The sequence below is a fragment of the Rhagoletis pomonella genome, unplaced genomic scaffold (assembly GCF_013731165.1).
Source record: "Rhagoletis pomonella isolate Grant_MI unplaced genomic scaffold, Rhpom_1.0 Rhpom_scaffold_00010, whole genome shotgun sequence".
In the NCBI taxonomy this organism is placed as follows: domain Eukaryota; kingdom Metazoa; phylum Arthropoda; class Insecta; order Diptera; family Tephritidae; genus Rhagoletis; species Rhagoletis pomonella.
Window position 1 is genome coordinate 3,220,006 of NW_023458564.1, and position 13,458 is coordinate 3,233,463.

Here is a 13,458-nt window from a genome sequence, read left to right on the forward strand (position 1 = left end):
AAAAACCTTCTCTGTTTTGCTTTAACGTTTTTGGCGCAAGGACATCGCCAATAGTTGTCGGTTGTTTGTGTAGCTATTTGATGGCCGTCGCTATTGCCTCACCATTGCTGGCATTTAGTTGCAAGCTCCGAACAGTGGCTAGCGGTGGCGGCGGCGCGACACGCCGCGGCGATGGTTGTGGACTGTTGCAAGTTTTTGCTGCAAAAGGAAGCGAGCCTTGTTTGCAAACAAATAAATAAATGCCCACTGACACATGTACACATGTGTGTATATATGTACATATGTTCTGCTAAAACAAATGTGAGTACCTTGCATGCGTATGGACATATGCTTAGTATACATATATGTATCTATTTATGTACATAGGTATGTATGCAACTATCTACAATAGTATGTTGTATTAAATCCGTGAATCATTGTTGACGTTGACGACTAACTGTGGACATACATACATATGTAAGTATTACACGCACATAAGTATGTAAATACATATGTATAGACAAAACGAGTGACAAGTTACTTAAAAAAAAAACAAACAAAATTACTAAATGAAATTATTTTGATTTTAAATTTTAGATATTTAGATGAATTGTACTTATTTATTTCTCTGATTTAAAAGATAATCATCAATTTGGACCTTACCTACTCATACCTTTGTACAAATTCATATATGTATGTATGACAAACAATGTCATTTTCCGTTTCATTGTCTTTGGCAGAAGGCTTTTTTTTCTTTATCAGGCAGACTCGTGGAAAATCTGTGATGCACTTATTTAAGGAATCGTGAATGGAAACGTATTGTTTTATTATTATTATTATTATTATTATGGATTCTTGATTTCTTAAAGCATGGTGGCAACTTTAAAATCCCGATAGAGTTAGTAGTTTGGACATAATAAGGTGGGTTAGGAATCACTCTAAGGGCTTTTTATTGAGATGTTTGCAATATTCTAATTATTGAGTTTGCCGCGCTGTTTCACACAGCTGTATTCCGTAAGTGTCCATATTGGTTTTATAACGGTTAAGTTGCTATTCCATTTTTAATGTGGTAATAAGTACATGTATTATACACTTTTTTAAGTTATCTTGCATTAAAGAAAGCAAATACAAAGGTAAAAGGGTCGTGCGATGCAATTATTGCAGAAATTTGCTGGTGCAGTAAGCTTGTGTTCAAAGATTTTTATCATGAAGAATTTGAAGAGGGAGCAGTAGGGTGGAGTCACATGTGCACATCATGTGTGGCTCAGATTCTAATGATAGCGATGATTGCTATGCTGATGAACCAAGCCCCAAACCATCACCACTGAAAAGAGCTAGCGTAATTTATGTACAAAATAAAAAAGGAAACATAAAAAAGGTGTTACGTGCTTTTTATTTTCTGTGAATTTTTACGTCATTGGTAAAAAGAGTTCAAAATGCTCTTTCATGCGAGAGCCAATGAGCTAAAATGATCTAAAAAAGTATTACTTTTGGTATTTTACACAATGTACCCCAACTACATATAGTTTTCCAATATGAATTTTATCCCTTCTTTCAACTTGTTTTAAAAAGAGTCGGGCAAAAAATTACAACCTAAATATAACAGTAAAAAAATTGACCTGTGAATGTAGAAATATTTGGAGGTTTTACTATATGGGTCTAGGTCTTTCGTCCCAAGTTGGTATCTATTATTTCGCCCCCAGACAGTGCCCCTGAAAATGTTACACTACATGCGAGAATTTGGCCCAGGTTTTCTTCAGATTTGTGGCGTTCGCCTTGATGTCACACAACGGGGGGCTGCTGTTTTTCATGGTTGAACACACCCGGAGGTTTGCCTTTGGATCGCCGAGGTTGATCGCTATTAGAAAACAACTTTTTTCTATGTTGTTTTTCGATGTTGATCTGAAACTGTGCTTGAACCTAGGCCTTGAGGAATAGCAGTGCATCATATTCTATTATTCAGAAGAAAAATGTTTGCGATAACTATAACCGTGGGAAAACATGAATAACACAATTTCCAAAGCCATTCTTAACTACACCATTTCCAGTTGTAAATGCGAAAGCGTCAATTGTAAATGAGAATAGTCATTTTTAAATGAGAAAGCGTCAATCGAAAATGAGAATAGTCAATTGTAGATGAGAAAGCGTCAATTCTAAATGAGATTAGTCAATTGTAAATGCGAAAGCGTCAAATGAAAATGCGAACGCGTCAGTTGTAATTGAGAATAGTTAATTGTAAATAAGAAAGCGTCAATTGTAAATGAGATTAGTCAATTATAAATGACGCTTTAATGACTGGGAAAAACATCGGAAGATCTTGAACCTGAAGCTAAGATGTACCCACGGTATGTCTCGGATCAATGTATGTAGCTCGATAGAGAACACTCTTCTGTTTTCCTTTCGCCGGGAAGTCTCAGTTGTTTTACACTGGCAATATTTGGAGAAGTTGGTGGATGACGCGAAAACTATAATCACCGGAGGAGACTGCGGTATTTCGGCACGCAACATCTTTCCATGGAAATGCTTTATCTTTACAAGATATGCAAGTTGGGACATAATAAACTTGCATTTTTAATAATATCTAAATAATTTCTGAATAAAAACGAGTTTCTCATTTCCAAATGACTCTTTCGCATTTTCATTTGACGCTTTCTCATTTACAATTGACGCTTTCTCATTTACAATTGACTACTCTCAATTACAATTGACGCTTTCTCATTTACAATTGACTATTCTCAATTTCAAATGACGATATCGCATTTACAATTGACTATTCTCATTTCCAAATGACGCTTTCGCAATTTCGTTTGACGCTTTCTCATTTACAACTGGAAATGGTGTAGAATATGTTGATGATCGTTTAAAATTGATTACATTTTATAATTCACTAGGAGAAGTGGAACAAACTTTTCATTGTAGGGCGCGTGAGTGTTTGGGAGACCTTATTTTAAAATGTTAAACCTGAATATAATTTTATTGCAAGTGTTTGCAAAATATCGCTTAAAATTTGAGGATCTCATGTAAATAAGAAGATTTTTTTAACAGAATATTGTATTATCATTATAATTATTATTATTAAATAGTAAATAGTACAGTTTTTCTTTATTGACTTTATTGGTTATTCTTTTCACAATTTATTCAAAACATGTTTGATTATTTGGCCCTTTCAACTCCATTTCGACATTTTTTACCCGGTTTCCGCACAATTTTAATTTTTCTATTTCATTCCTGCTTTGTTTATGTTTCTTATGTTTCCTCTTATTTATGAAATCTCTTCTTTGGCAGCGATGTATCCACAGATCGCACATTTAATAATATAGAGTGTAGAGTGTACCTAATTCGAAATTCACGTTTTTGGAGATTTTATCATACAATTGACAAGCTTGATAAGGAGAATATGTTCAGCCTAGAAGATGACTACACTTCACCAAAATGGCGAAAATATGTGTCTTTCCATATGTATTTTTGAATACAAACTGTTTCCCACAAAATTTAAATTTTGAAATAATTCTGTATATGACTAAATGTGCGATATATCCTTTTGATTGCATTTAATGACCATATTTTTATTTTTGTTTGTTGAAGGGAAAGAAGTGATTAACCCTTTAACGATCAAAGAGACACCGGTGTACCACTCTTTTAAATTTTCTTGGAAAAACTATGGAACCGATTTATTTTCGAAAAGGTCTTGATTAATAGATAATTAAGGCAGTTTTCATAAAATGTCTTACTTCTAAGGGTGAATTCCTCCCTTTACCTACTTTTTTTCTATCTACTTGTTGAAATATTTCTGTATTTGGTGGAGCTACATACCCAGAATTTTTAGAGAAGTTGCGGGCAACCTTCCTCTTTCCAACAAGAGAAATCAAAAAAATTTAGCATACTTAGACCATCCCTGAAGTCCCCAAATCTGAAGGGACATGTATGACCCATTGGTCGTCAATGGTAAAAATCAATGACATATGAGAATTTTGCAGAGGAGTTGGTTTACTAGGGGAAACAAATAATTGGTTTACATCTCGGCTTTTGAAATGAAAAATATTTTTTTGTGGTAAATTTCAGCACAATTTCGATCATTAATAAGGCAAAAGAATTTTTCGCAAGAAGCCCAGAAGACGTTTGTTCGGGGATCCTTGCCTGGTTTTTAGCAAACAATACACCTCTTGTGTTCCGTCCCACTTTTGGGCCTAAACCCGTTTCTCACCACTTCAAATGATGTTCTTTTGTGGTCAGCAAAATAATCAATTAGTAGAGTGGCCAGCTGTGCGAATAATTCCAATGTAGGCATAGAAAAAGCATCTTAATTTGACGTAGAGATTCCGTTCTAAACAATCTACGCATTATACACACTCAAATCAAAGAGTTCGTAGAAACAGGCGCAAGTCGAATCGGTTTATCTTTCAAATACTGCTTCATGATTTTCTTTCCCCAAATTTTACCATATGTTCATCGATTTCCAGGAAGTTCGCCTCACTCAGCACTTCTGCGAAGGCTTTATTCAAATGAGCCAATTTAATATGCTTCACCAAACGATGGATCATATCGGTATGTCCGCTCAATACTATTGACAAAATGAAGCGAATTTCTTCGAATTTCTTTCGACTCATTACATTCGATGCGACTGGTATGGAGAAAATGGGAAATGTTGACCAATAAACCCCAGTTACTGGCAGGCGGCGAAGTGTCACAAAATAATTTCCAAATAGAATATAAGTACCTTATTCGTCGAATCTACGTTTTAAGCCGAATAAGTGGAAAAACAATGCCCTTTTGCTTATTATATATTTCTGACTATTGCTTCATCAAACTCAGCATCCTATCCAACTGAAAACTTTGCGAATTCCCGGCGCATTTCAGTCGGGCGATGTCAGGCAACAAGACCTTCTCGTATTCGTATTCTGGATTTGTGAACGTCGGAAGAGTGTAGTCGTCGTTTGAATTTAACCACTTCAAAGTTACTCGCTCAGATGGCTGTGACTTCTCTCGTAAACCTTGCACTGTATTCGCATCTCCGTGCGCGCAGCAGAGCATGTACGTCCTCGATTTTAATTTCTGATCCAACGTCTAGGCCGGCAGCTTTCTCTTCAAGAAAAGCATTGTCTTTATCGTGCAATTCGAAAGCAAGTTCATAGTCATCGCTATCATCGTCATTAACCAGTTTGTGCGATTTCGGCCTTTGAGTTATAAAAACGGCCCGACCTCGCCAGTTTGCAAAAGAAAACTGTCACAAATGCTCCGAAACCATTAGCAAAAATAGCGGGAACTTCCCGAAAAATTAATTCAAATCGATAAATGTATATAATATAATTCAGTGTGCAATAATAACCGATGATTCTTCGATAAGCGCCCGTGTAAATAATTCATTTCAATCGAAAGTCTGCTAGTAATAGAAAAAAAACTTTGTATATATTTTTACCACTGACGACCATTGGTACATTTTTTGGCGACATTTTTGTTTAATAAAATAGGTTCGCTGAACTGGAATCAGTTATCATAACTTTAAATTACGCAACGGATCAGTAACGGTCGTCAAAGGGTTAAACGTCGTTCCGTCCGCCAGTTACTGCGCACTTATTTATACAAAGTAGCAGACCTTATTGGATTATTTTTTATAGAAAAACCACTTTTTAATAAAAAGATGTTTTTTGAGTTTATGTTTTCTTTCCATTGCGTGTATAAATTCCCTAAATTTCGAAAACTCAATGTTCCAGAACGCACCAAGTTTGTTGAATAAAAGGGCTATTGTACTAATTGCACATGTTAGTAATCAACCCTGCAGAAAAAAAATATCAATTGATAAAAAATAACCCACTTGCAGTTAGCTTTTTTGCGGGATTTCTATAAAATATATAACTTGTAGTTAGCTACAAAAAGCTAACTTGAAACTAGTTGACAAGTAATGCAGGAGTAATGAAGGAGATTGAAAAGTTCTTTTCACGAATTTACGCACAAAAATCGAAAATCGAAAAATTAAGTAAATCGAAAATTATATATATTTGCTAAGTCGCGCGAAAGATCCGCTCGAAAACTACTTGAAATTCTCTATAAGATGCGTCTAATTACAAAACTTGACGAACCGGTAGGTACTCACACTTTAAATCTATAGCATCTAAATTTCAATGTTGATTATTAGATAAAAAGAGAAATATACTAAGTAATTGATAAATACCCTCACTCGAATAATTTATGACACTTAAAGAATTTAAACACTGCCAAATATATAACGCCGATTCCAGTATTTTTTTTTTTTTTTTTTTTAAATGTACCGTTTGTGGAGAGGAAGGTTGTGTAAATAATGTGAAATTTTATATTTATGACTTTTACTTCTCCCACTCTAAGTATTTTTTCCACCTGCCTCCTTATACGCACACATGCCTACACGTTGAGCAGCTTTTAATGCTCACTATGCATACAACAATGCAATATTAGCCTTAAGACCAATCCAATATATAAATACATGCATGCACAAAAATTAACTAATTTTTACATGTGTAAGTAGAATATGGCAGACAAGAGCTGCAAAAATTCGAATGTATGTATGTGTTTGACAATATGAAGGCTGTGACGTTTATAATATCCTTGTATGCATGACGTAGCTGATGACGCGCTGATGCTCGGCCGCTAAGGATGCAAATGCAGTGGCAGCTAAGAAGGGTTGTGGTTGCTGCTAGCTTAGCAGCTCGGAGCTGTCACTGAAATTGAAGGTTTTTATTTACATTTTGCTTTTCATTTTCTATATTGAATTCGACTGGTCAAAATTTTACATCACATGTATGTAATTGAATTGATTTTGAGAATTAACATGTTTTGGGTAGCTTGTGACATACATATTTTGGCTATCTTGTTTTCAACTCATTAGCTAAACTGAGAAAACTATGTATATTATATCAATAAAAGGATTAGCATACCGTCTCATTCAATAAAATGTGGCAAGTGGTTAATTAACATAGATATCGCAACCATAGCTAATATGTAGATGAGGCAGATACATTTTTACTGACGTTTTCTCAGTGTATGAATGTGTTTAAGTAGGTAGTAACTAAATATTTCGCATTCTGAATTTGTGTTCGCAAACAAATTTTAGTATTAAATCCCTGATTGAACCAAATGCTGAATAAAAAAATTGGGAACGTATAAGAAATTTCCCCATTGGTTTTTAACCGACTACAAAAAAGGAAAAGTTTATCAATTCGTCGGACTATATATATATGTATATATGTATATGGGGCGTTTCATACCAAAATGGACGGGGTTCACATTTCATTTGTTTGATTTATTTCAAATTTGTAAGGTTGATGGATAAACATAAATAATCAATAAATATGAAATTTTCGCTTGCTTAATACATTTTTAAAAACTTGACAGCACAAAAAAAAACAAATCGATTTCATAGTTCTAAAATTATCTCGATGACGGGGCAAGGAAAAAAATTAAAAAATGTCACACATACACACATGAAAATTATCTATGAAAATAAATATTTTTTTAATTTTTTTTCTTGAAAAATATTTCATAAAAAATTTTTGATAAAAAAAAAATTACTAAAAAAATAACAATGGCAACTAAATATTGTGCAATATTTAAGTATAGTACGTAATACTATAATAATCTAGTACTCTAGTAGTGCACTCTATAATATTTGAGTTATGAAATTTTTTTACACCGAAGTTGAGTGAAATAATTACATTACAGATTTACAATTTTTTTTAATTTTTTTTTTTATTATGCGGTTTTTTAGCCCATTAAATTTTAGTATAATAAAGTTTAAGCTTTAAGCTACTGCGAAATCGCGTTGCTTTTTAATATTTTTTATGCTGACGGCTTTTTGCACTTTCTTCTTATGGAAAAAAAATAACGCCAGTTTTTAAAAATGTATTAATCAAGCTAAAATTTGAAATTTATTTGTTATTTATATTAATCCATCACTTGTCTTGTACCATACAGATTTTTGCTTTTAGATATTAATTTTGGCCATACACTTTTCTAAAGTCATCTTCTGCTATAGAAAAATTTGTATCTGTTACGCTTGCCGTGTATTATATTGTTTTCCCCATTTGGTTCATCTTGTATGTAGTATAAAAAACTTTCGCTTATTTCCGCACCCCACTTCATTTATTTGTTTCATTTTTATTTTTCAGTACGGGCAACGTGTAAAACGCGCAAATTCGCTGGTGCAACAACAAACACCAAACAACAAATACCAAAAACACAAAACATTAAACAAACAACAGCATAACAGCGGCAACATCATATTCATAATCGTCAGCACACACCCACACACACACACGTTAGTGTTCGTATATTTACGCACACACTTTTGAGTGCTTCCTTCACGTGTGCCATGTTGCTACATACATATGTATGTATGTACATACATAGCTCGCTAGCGCCCAAATGTAGGCAAATGGAATAAAAGCGTGTTATAAGTTGCCTGATGTGTGGCTGCCGTATTGCCGTCGTTGCTGCCGCTGCCGCTGTCGCTGTCGCTGCTGCTCCTATTTCGTGTGCGCTCAATGCTCTGTGCATATGTAGTTATTTGCAAGTGTTTGTTTGTTTGTTTGTTTGTCTTCATATGCTCCTTCAAGTGAGCGAAGTGTGTTTGTATGCGCATATGTATGTGTGCGCGTATGTGGTATTTATGTTAAGTGCGTTGAGTTGGTGTTTGTTGCTTTTATTATTTTCGCCCATTTCTTTTCGCTGCTGATGCTGTAACTGCAAGCCGTTGCCTGCCGCCAGCCCTACTGTCTTACATTCTGCCTTTTAGCTCAGCCGAAATGCAACGCCCCTCCTAACCCGACTACGTCGCTCCCACCCACTGCCTGACTTCCACCTTTGTTTTTCTCTTTGTTGCTGTTTTGCAGCATACAAGGCGTTTTCTTCACACACACACACACACACACATAACTACACCTACACAAACATATATGTACTGTATGAACGCAGTGAAGCAGTAATTTTTCTGCTGTTTCTTTTTTTTGCTGTTCTTTAATTCTTTTTCGCATTACATTTTACTAAGTCGCGCTGTTGGCGTCGCTGCCAGCTCCATTCCGGTCCTGGCGCTGTTGGTGTTGTTGTTAATTTTTCCAACGAGTTGTATTGCCGCCTGCTCGTTATTTTTTACGCCCCCCTTTCGTTTAGATTTACTGTTCTATTTTCTGAAATTTTTGTTTGTTTTTTTGTTGCTTGACATGCGAACTTTTTCTTACTCCACAAGCACTGTTTTTGTTTGTGTTGTTTTTATTGCCATTACTGTTACTATTACATATACCCCTGCCCTCGCCTGTGTCGACTTGTTTTCATCCATCAATCCGCCCTCAATATTACTGCGTTCGCTTTTTAATCAAATGTACGTATGTATGCACATACATATGTATGTGAATAATGTACCTAAATACCTATGTACATACATATGTGCATATGTATGATATCGGTATATTTTCTTTTTTGATTTTATTCGCAATTTCTAATTTCGCAAATTTGTTTTGCTATTGACGTTGCCTCGCTGAAGTTGAAGTTGACGCCACTGCCTTTACAGCTTCGGACATTGCTGCCTTTCGCGCAGCTCTTCGCAAAATTTTGCCTGCCAATGTTTTCATGGCACCTAAATATTGGAATAACGGTCCAGATGTACGATAAATTTTTGCTGTAACTGTGTGATTTGTTGCTGTTATTGCGTTTGCTTATTTTACTAGGCATTGGTGCTATTTGATTAGTGTTGCTGTGGAAAATTTTCTCCCTATCCGACTTTTTTTTGATATTCGTTTTATTTTGCGTGTTATTTACTAGAAATTGCCACTTTGCTGTTAACTTTTGCACTTTCCTTGCATCACCATTTCGATATACTTGCACTGATGTAAACACTTTTTCCACTTGCACACAAATATTTTTTTCTAATTTTCCACATTCCTCACACGCAATTAATTATTACATATTCGCAATTCACAGGAATTTCATGTTGTTGCTGTGTTTTTTATTATGTGTGTGTGTAAGGAATTGGATTTTTCACAGCGCGCGAACGGCCAACCGATTTTTAGCTTCTGCTCTAAACGTACACAGCACCCGACGACGTTCTCGTTATGACTGATTTTCACCACATGCATCCAAGGAACTGCTCCGCTGCGCCTGACGTTCATTTGCATTCGGCTTCTGTACTCTCTGGGTTGAGATGGCATCTTGCTGTCCAGCATCGCTCAAAGCAACACTCGCTTACATTCGTGTTTCGTGCGTTCAATCTTCGGCTTTTATTTGTTCGGGTGATTTCGATTTAATTCGTTGTCCTGTGCCAAAACGTATTGTTTGTCCATATGCATGTACGTATGTTTGAATTTATACCTATTTTGTTAAACCAAGAATACTTTCGTAACTTGTTTAAGACCTCGTAAATACGTCGGAGCTTGAGAGCGGAAGTCTTTTAGCTCTCACTTATTCCCCAAAACTATTTTAACAAAAGTGTAAAATGGTTATATTCATGTACGCAGCTCACTTGTTCAATTGAGTGCAAAGTGACGAAAACGAAGAGAGTTCCAATTCGTTCAAATAAGTTATCTCGCTTTGTTTATAACACTTTTGCGCTTCGATGTCCTAAAGGGCTTTCATAACAAATTTAAGCTTTGAAAGCGCGTAATCCTCAATTCCCCAACCTTCTTGTTTCCTCTATACTTCTGTTTACTTATGTACTTCAAAATACGGTTTCTAAATCCACGGAGCTTTTAACGTTTACAACTTCGTTTCCGCTCAGTTTCTTTGCAAAGGTTGGCCTTGCTCGAAGCTTTTTCCATTTTTCATTGCATATCATATAAATGAAAAGCCTTTGGGCGTGTTTGTAGATTTAGAGCTTTTGCTCGCGTATAACAACTGAGTTCTCTTCGTTTAGCACTCTTCGACGTAAACGTTTTTGATGTTCGTATTAAATACACGATGTCACACTATGTCAAGTGAAAGTGAATTTGAAAGGTGGAAATAGTTTGTAGCTGTTGTTGGTTTTACTTTTTTACCGACAAGCAGAGATAATACAATCTTGTTTATAGTTTAATTCCTACGAGTGCATATATGTACATATGTATGTATGTATGTGTTACTAAAGCATTACGGAGCAATCACACTAAACGGTTTTGGGCCCAGTTTCGTACGGAATTTTTTTAATGGTGTTTTTGCAGATAAATGCAAGTAAATTAGTAAAATTTAACAAAAGACGAGCGACACAAAAATTAACTATACACACATACATACTTATGTTCCGTGTCGGCAATTTCGTAGTCGACTACCAAAATAGCAAATTTTTGACGCACTGTTTGCGGCTAACTTGTTATTGGTTTCAAATTCATGCAGCACTCGACCCCTTTCCGCGAAATTATCGTAGCAGCAACGAATTTTCAAAATTTTTTGAATGTTTTTTATGTATTTTTTTTCTTTTGACTACCATCAGAATACTTTTTTATGGCACATACGATAACTTCGCCCACAAAAAAAAAAACAAAATACATTGTAACACGCGAAAAATATATAGTGGAGCATAATGCAGTAAACAAAGTGAAATAGAAATATGACCTATGCTTATTTGAAAACTTAAATGTAAAGAATTCCTGCATTTGTCTACATTAACCCTCTTCTGGCTCTTCTTCATGTATGGCACGATTAACTACAACATCTCAAATTGTACAAAACACATACATATTTGGACCAATGCATTATGGTTTGGCGGACGCTTTGGTGTAGTGGTTATAAGTGCGCGCTACCACTCCGTAGAGCCTGGGTTCTCGGCCTGGTCAAAGCAACATCGCATAAAAATGTTCAAAAAAGGTTTTTTGTTAACAGCGGTCCCCCTCGGAACGCAATGGCAAACTTTCGAGTGTATTTCTGCCATTATAAAGCTTCTCGTAAAATTCATTTTCCGGTCGGAATCGGCATAAAACTGTAGAAGCCTCCCCTTTGTGTGACAACATAAAGACGAGAACCAAAAATTAGAGGAAAAGCTCGGCGAACCACTTAGCAAAAATGTAAGCACTAACATAGTATTGTAGCCCTTGAGGGAAAGGAGAAACTTCATGAGCTTCATGTCATATGCTCTGCACATAACCCTGGACACTTTGCAGCCTTGCGTTTTATTCCACGCCTTCTGCGCCTTTCAGATCATGGACAGGTCAAGTTCCGGTTTAATCGCTTGGAGGGAAATCAGCACCTCCTCTATCAGCATGGTTTCCGACTAAGCATCCTCTTTGGCCAGCCTGTCGGTCTCTTCGTTGCCCACGATGCCGGTGTGTCCCGAAACGCAGTAAAGATGTACGTCACTATTTGTGTATAGCAATTTCAGAGCTGCTCTGTACTCCGCCATACATCTCGAGGAAGTGCTATACGATAGTCGCGCCTTAATCACAGCCTGACTGTCGATGTAGGGATTCACCTGTTTGTTTACAAGGTTACTGCCCGGTAGCGCCGCCGCTCTCCTTATAGCCAGTACTCCCGACTGGAAGATGCTGCAGTAGTTCGGCAGCTTATGGGATTTGTTGAGACCGAGCTCCGCACAGATGACTGCCGCCCCTACGTCTTCCTCCATCTTCGACCCGTCTATGCAGCTGTTCACCGAGCCATTCGGCGCACCTATCGCCGTGAAGATCCAGTGGGAAAGAGAAGGCGGTAAGCTCCAGGAGCAACCCAGCATCCTTTTGCATGCATAGAATGCAACTGAGGCCTTCCTCGTCCTATCCCCCACACTGAGGCGCCACGACAGTTTGCTATAGTAATATTCCGAGATACTTGGTGCTATGTTTCAGCTGGAGGGTCACCCCATCCCGTTTAGGCTTGGACCAGTTCGGAACCTTGTATATCCTGGTGAAGAGTACTGTTATATATGTATAGTGTTCTAACTGGACATTTCTTGCTGGCATGGCATGCAGATAAACTGGCTCTGACTAACGATAAGATCTGTAGAAGATGCAGAGCGTAGCAGGAGACAGTGCAGCATATCCTCTGCCAGTATCCTGCCCTTAGCAGACTGTCGGTGAGTCTACTGGGTGCAGGTTTTCTACCCAATCTGGAAGCCGCCGCCAAGGTAGGGTATAGCAAGTAGTTTCAGTTTGTCCAGAGGATTAGCTAACTAAAGTGGTCGTAGTTCATCTGGTAGTGCAATTGGTCTCTGCGAAGCCAAGCAGTGGCTGGCCAGTATATCTAACCTAACCTAACATAATATTTTATGAGTAGTAAATAAATACAGTGAGTAATATCTTCGCTCTTGCATATTTTAGTTAGTAAACTAATTCAATGATATCACTCAATATCTTTATATATGAATTGTTATAATGCGGTTAGTACTCAAAAAGTAGTTCGTAAGTAGCAAAATCTGTACTCATAACGCTTCTCAATTCTAAAAACCCAAATTCAAGTAAAAACGCAACAAAAAGTTACCGCGCAAGCAGCACTAACAAAGTATTGCTTATGCTCCAATAGGCACGCTGTCTAATTTCAACTCGAAAAAATGAAAAT

The 13,458-nt window shown here is 36.6% G+C and overlaps 1 protein-coding gene across 1 annotated transcript in view; it reads right to left on the reverse strand.

The window, feature by feature from the left end:
* LOC118745946 (protein still life, isoforms C/SIF type 2-like) overlaps nt 1-9,387 on the reverse strand; it is a gene marked incomplete in the record, with an annotated part of 407,983 nt that extends 398,596 nt beyond the window's left edge. Inside the window, 1 exon segment of the mRNA XM_036479612.1 lies at nt 8,894-9,387.
* Nucleotides 9,388-13,458: the final 4,071 nt, after the last annotated feature.